Source organism: Lepisosteus platostomus, chromosome 13, assembly GCF_059453375.1.
Source record: "Lepisosteus platostomus isolate fLepPlt1 chromosome 13, fLepPlt1.hap1, whole genome shotgun sequence".
Taxonomy (NCBI): Eukaryota; Metazoa; Chordata; class Actinopteri; order Semionotiformes; family Lepisosteidae; genus Lepisosteus; species Lepisosteus platostomus.
Window position 1 is genome coordinate 34,897,326 of NC_142623.1, and position 6,467 is coordinate 34,903,792.

The window sequence follows — 6,467 nt, forward strand, 5'->3', positions numbered from 1 at the left end:
GATTTTTATTTACCTTTCACACTAATAACTGAAAAAAGAGAATTCCTTACTTTACCAGAGATGGTAAGAGACTTTAACCAAGAACCGTGTATGAATATAGTGGGCAACATAAAGAATTAACCTAAGACACTTTAATTATTAAAGGTTTTCATTCCTAATCAAGAAATGCATTAAAATAAATAACTCCTCTCTGACCTTTGCAATTCTGTCAGAAAATTACGATGAAGCTAAACATTGTAGAATGCTAACATAATACATACACAGAACACCACAGTGGCAGAATCAGTTCTTTATGGGTTTCTATAAGGGCATCTCTCCTCCAAGATCATATGAAAAAACAATCTAAAAATTATACTGCAAGTTAATATGTAGAGTGCTTTCAGATTAAATCTTTGTTGTTAAAGGGCATTTATTAAAGATGGCATTGTCAGCACTAAAAATCTCTTTGTGTAGGGAAAGTGTCAGACTGAGTAGCATTTGATGTTGTACCTGTTTTGACAGACAGCCTTTCAGACATTTTATTTGGGTAGATGAAAGGAAAAACAGACCTTGTAATGTCCTCTTTTTTCCCATCCCATTGACCTGTGATGTTACTCAGACTTGATGTCATAGAATCAGTGCTTCTCTTCACTGTCTCTCCGCTGTGGTTGTCATGGAAACATTGCCTTTTTAGGTGAAGTTCTTTTCATTTTTTTTCTTTTTTCTCTACCACTCCTACTGGAGATGAGAAACTGACGGTGATACTGGCTACTTGCTGCGATAAAGAGGGTCTGTCATTCGGAAACCTGGAAGCTAGTGTGAAGAAGAGAATGCTCTCAACCTGAAGACAAGTGAGCCAGTGATGTGTGTCTCTCAATACAACTGATACAGCATTTCCTGAAGCTGCAAAAGGAAAAGAACTCACATGTGAGAAGTATAGGTAAGTAAACCAAACCCCTGTTCAGAAAAATCAACATCAAACCAATGATTTCATGCCTTATTAAGAAATCATTTAGTATCTGTAATTCTACATTGACCTGTGGGATTCTGTCAAAAATTTGCAATGAGGCTTTCAGAAAAATGTAATTTCAGCTCAGCGTTTGAGATAAGTCAAAGTTCTTCTAGTTCGAGGTACGTTTTCCCCTGGGCTTTAATAACAAATTAAATAAATGAAAGAGCTGTAACAGATGATACAGCTTTTTCTATTTTATTCTACTAAAACAAATACAGGAATACAATAAAAATATCTGTTAATATGTAAAAATGAATTGCATATTTAAAAATATTTATGAAGTCACCACATCGCATTGACAGTTGAGAGTTCATTTTATCAGAAGTAAACAACAGTAGAACTATTTTATTTCATTATTTGAACTGTTTGTATTACTAAATTGCTTGAATGGCCTATTTCTTAGAGGCTTTACTGACTGTATGTTTCCTACTACACTTCGCTCAATTTGTTCACAGGATTAAGACGTTCAATGTGATTTACCATTATTAGTGTAGTAAGTGTTGTTTCGTTAATTGTCCTAGTTTAGGAAAGAATGTGGAAAGGTTAGGATTATCTTAGACTTTGGATGCAGTCCACTTCGTCCCGTTTTTTCCCTGTAATTTTACTGACTCTTTTGTGTTAATGCACTTCAATGTCCATCACCTGTGGTCAATAAATTACAATAAATTACAAAAGGCAATGTATTCATGGCAACACAGTAGTGCAGTGGTTAGCATTGTTGGCTCACAGTGCTGGGGCTGTTGGTTCAGTTCTGGACCTGGGGTGTTACCTTCATGAAGTCCCCCCATGTTTGTGTGGGTTTCCTCCCACAGTCCAAAAACACACTGGTAGATTAATCAGCTTCCAGGAAAATTGTCCCCAGATGCGAGTGTGTGTCTACCCTGTTATAGACTGGTGTCTTATCCAGGGTGTACTCTGCCTTGTGCCTGTTGCCTGGGCTCCGGCTCCCCTGTGACCCTCAATTAGAAGTAGTTCGAAATGAATTGGCAATGTAAAAAAAGTAGCAAGTTTACAATCATTTACAGAATGAAATTATGAAGAGTGATTAAAAAGGAAGTCAGTTATGTTTGACTCCTTCATTACTTGCAAAGCTGAACAGTAATGATTTTTTTTTTCCTTTGCAGGCAAACAAGAAGTACATCTTGTGTTTGTGGTCACATGGTACATTCTCACTGTTTGGAACAAGAAAAGTGTGTTGGAATTCTGAAAGAGTCCTCATCATGACTGATTTCCCCATTTTTAACGCAGCAACTTTAGGGTCTCCCGACACCACCGCTCACATCGATTCCTTAGACCCGCCTGTGGAGGAGACCCACATGAGAGTACACACCATAATCATCGTCATCATTTTCTGCGTCGTCTGCTTTCTCCTCTTGGTGGCCTTTTTCTACGCCTTCTGTTTCCACTGCACCATTGCTCCCGTCCCAAAAGAGGGTCAGTCTCAGGCCAAATGCAACTTGGAACGTGAAGATGCTACTTACCGTAGGAGCTCCTCTCCGTCTGTGGTCAACTCTATCTGAAATAATGCATCTACGAATAAGAAAAAAGCTCAAATTAGAGGACCTAGTAGTAAAAAAAGCACTGTAGATTACAGGAAGACCAGAAGTCAAAGCAGCTGTCACCTAGTTGTTTCTTTGCTGTCAAATAATTGTATTGCTCATTTTGCTGTATAAGGAATATAAATAATTTTTGACCACTCTTGTCCTGTCACATAATTTGTATGAGATTCACAAGCATTACTCAAGGTTAGCTCACATGTGACCAATGGGATTGTGTTTTGTAAATTGCTATCACAAATCAAAAGCAGAGCTGTGTATTGTTGATCAATTGATAGAAACACTTGATAGTAGGACTTGGATTACACTCACTACAATAGAATATTTGTTCTCGCCATTATTGTACCTTGTTTTACTAGTAATCTTCTCTATTGTTTTCCCTTGTGTGGTAGATTGTTAATGGGATTTGTAAATACTCAGAAATACATGGAATAGTCCACTAGAGGGCTCTATTTATTTTGTAGACTTGTGCTGGTTACACTGATGATATATTGATTTATGCCTGCAGGAGAGTTTGGCATGTTCGAGATTGAATGTGTAGTGCTTCCGGAACATTTACTTTAATACAGGAGTGAATTATTCACCATCAACCTCTGCTTTGTTTTTGCACTGAAGCGAAGATAATACACCTTGAACCTGCACTTGGTGGAAAATCTTCTCAACACTGTATGTGCAGTATGTAAGGCATCTAAAAAATAAATCTTTGGTTTTTTTTTCTGTTGTGGTTCTTGGTGTTCATTAAATGGCATAGTACTCCTGATTTATCACCTCCAGTGCTCCATCTAGGCAATTGGTAAGCATTGGTTACAGATCTTTGCCATGATAGAGGGATATTGACTGTGTTTTCAACAGCAGTCCGCCCTCCTTCTTGGCCATCTATCGACCTCAATCAGGGGAGATGCATGCCTCCTGAATACACTGACAGGAGCTACAGACTGTTGGAAAGTGAATCAATTCAGCTAGTGAACAGCACAAATGTGGCAGAACGTTTCTATTTCACTCATATTCTGGGACCCACACCAATATATCTTATACAGTTCTGATGGGCAAACTTACCCTTCCAGTCCACTGCATTAGTGTTAAATCCATCACTGAATGTTCAAGTCAAAGCTCAGGTTGAACTAAACTCAGAAGACAGTGTGACTCTCAAGAAATAGGACTGTGTCTGTCCATGGATAAAACACCAGTCTAAGAGGAATATGTAGCAGAGTCTATCAGGTTAGCATACCTAAATTAAAAATTACAAACAGTGCCCAAGATATTCAAATAATACCAGATTCATTGCCACAAGAAACTGAATGAATTGCTATTGTAAATATGAGCAGAAAATATGATTTAAGCAAAACTGTATTTTTTAATTGATTACTAAAAAATTAACTAAAAAGTTTGAACTAATTAATTTAGTCAATTAACTCTTGTTCATAAAAATATGTACTTAAAATGTGCTGAAAAAAATGGATTGGGACATGACCATACAATGCATAGGTTTATTCCATGCTGAAAAAAAGAAGAAAGAGAACACAACGTTTCGGCCGTGGAGCCTTCTTCAGGTGTGGACTTCTTCAAGTTTGCACACCTGAAGAAGGCTCCACGGCCGAAACGTTGTGTTCTCTTTCTTCTTTTTTTCAGCATGGAATAAACCTATTACTTGTTCCTTTGCAGCCTATGCATGCTGACGCAGCTACCCACCTGAACTATGACCATACAATGATTGATATCAATGTCTTTCATGAAAATACATGCCTCTACATTACACTGTGCCTTTTATGAGTTTGACTAATTTGGAAATTACATTGAAACGGCTCAGAAACTTTAGTTAAATTCTATACTTTGTTGCTATGTCAACAAAGATGATTGGAATTTGCTGTAGTGTAGGTCTAGATTAAAACACACATTACACTTTCATATGCAGCATATTGAGCTGCCTAGTGGCCTCTAGATAGGTACTACTTCAGAACTGAGCAGAACTACTGTACTTCGAAAGTTTAAAAAAGGTGTTCGCAGGATGGAAGGGGTCTGTTGATACCATCTTAGCTCTTAATTTGATACGGCTGTCTTGGATTATAAAATTGTAAACAATGTGTACTGAAATGGCTGTTGCAAACAACACAAAGCATAAATCGACTTCACTTTCTGATGCATATCCATTGGCAGATTCTACTTCTTCAACCGGTGAAGAAATGTGAAGAAATGTACAGAAAATGAATTAAAAATGTTCATTGAAAATATAGAGGAAGCAGACATACATAAATTCCCAAATTTAGGAAGAATGTCTTAGGACTCTGAAACCGCATACCAAACTGGCTACACTGATACTTTGTGATATTGTCCTTAGCCTTCTTAAAAGCTGCAATAAACTTCATATATAGATGAAGAGAAGTCCTTTGAAATTTTAGTCCATTCCTAGGTAGTAGAATTGGAGTTCTATCTTACATAACATGAATGCTATTTTAGTAGAAGTGTCCTATGTGTAGGCAAAAGTCCCTTAGGGATTTGAAATATCAGACAGTAGTTATAATTCTGTAAAGAAGCACCAAATAGGACTGTGATAGGACTAAGATTGCATATTCAAGATACTTAAAGCATCTAAATTCCTGTTACAATCCCTGTAATCTGATAAATGCATCTGACTATTTATCAGAATTATTGACTTTTCACATACTTCTCTTTGGGAGAGCCTGAATTAATTACAGTAATGCTTTACTATTCATTCTTATTTAATTAGCAGATCTAGAGCAAGATATAGTTGCATGCAGTCAATAAAATAAGTAGATAACCATATCAAATAAAGCAATGAAGCAAAGAAAATTTTAACGTGCAAGACCAGGTGATTAGTAAATTGGCAATGAGGGAGACTGAGGTAGAATAGGACAGCGCAAAGTAAACTTCAATTCAGAAGTTTAACAAGAGGAGGCCTTATGGGCTGTATAGTGAAAAAATCAGTACTTTTAATACAACTAAAGGGAGGTTGCTACAATTATTTGCTCTGTAGTCCAGTAGCCTTTGTCTGTGATTATTCTAGTAGATTAGAGGGTGGAAAGTGTTCATTCCCTTCGGCCCTGACACTATCCTCCTTCATACTCGTCTGAGCTACACTCCCTTATTACGTTTTTGATCTATGGACTCTTCCAAAAACAAAACAGAATGCTTTTCTTCAGATAAATACATTTTTAAAATAGAGAAGTAGGATTCCCATTCACGTTGTAGCATCCAGGTTTATAGAGAGAGATTTAAATGTAGGTTGAGTTCTGTTGTATTTAGAAGACAAGTTGATCTCTCTTGTTGGCCTGTAAAGGTGTTACATACAGTAGGATTTTAAATAGCAGCAGTTTGGGGTGATGGGTCAGGGGTTGGTCAGGATGGAGGCCTCTAGGACACCTTGTCTGTTAGTAAGGTAACTTGTATTTAGTTTTGTGTGTTCTTAGTGTATGTTATTGTCACTGTTAATAAACATTTGTTTAACCCAGTGTGCTTGATTTATTACTGCCAAAGTTGTGTCAGAGAACAAAGATCTCAGACACCTCTAATTATACCAACTGCTCAGGTAAAATCTTGGCATATATTTGACCATTTTGAGGCTATCATCATTTTAATTATTATAAACTTGCTCCGTCTATTTCTGCTTTTCTCTATTTTCGTAACTCCCTATTTGTAACAATATATTACATCACCAGCACGGTGAGGTGGATTTGTTTCTATAGAAAAGCCTACAGAGTCATTATTTCATATTTGATTGTGGACATTGATTGGAGCTGGCTTTAAGATTTATGTTTATTCTGGGAACCTGGTGGGTCACTCTATTCTTTTGTCTTGTTATTCACTGCTCATTAGGAAATTGACCACCCACCCTGAAAAGAATGTTAGTATGGATGAAATTAAAACAAAATCGAGAAGAACAAATCAAGAATCATTTATTGTGA

General features: G+C 36.9%; 1 long non-coding RNA gene across 1 annotated transcript; it reads left to right on the plus strand.

The window, feature by feature from the left end:
* The first annotated feature begins 521 nt into the window (after positions 1-521).
* LOC148650485 (uncharacterized) lies at positions 522-3,264 on the plus strand. The gene is made up of 2 exons (XR_015925841.1): positions 522-919; positions 2,116-3,264. It is a non-coding gene; the product is annotated as an uncharacterized LOC148650485 (long non-coding RNA).
* The last annotated feature ends 3,203 nt before the right edge of the window (positions 3,265-6,467 follow it).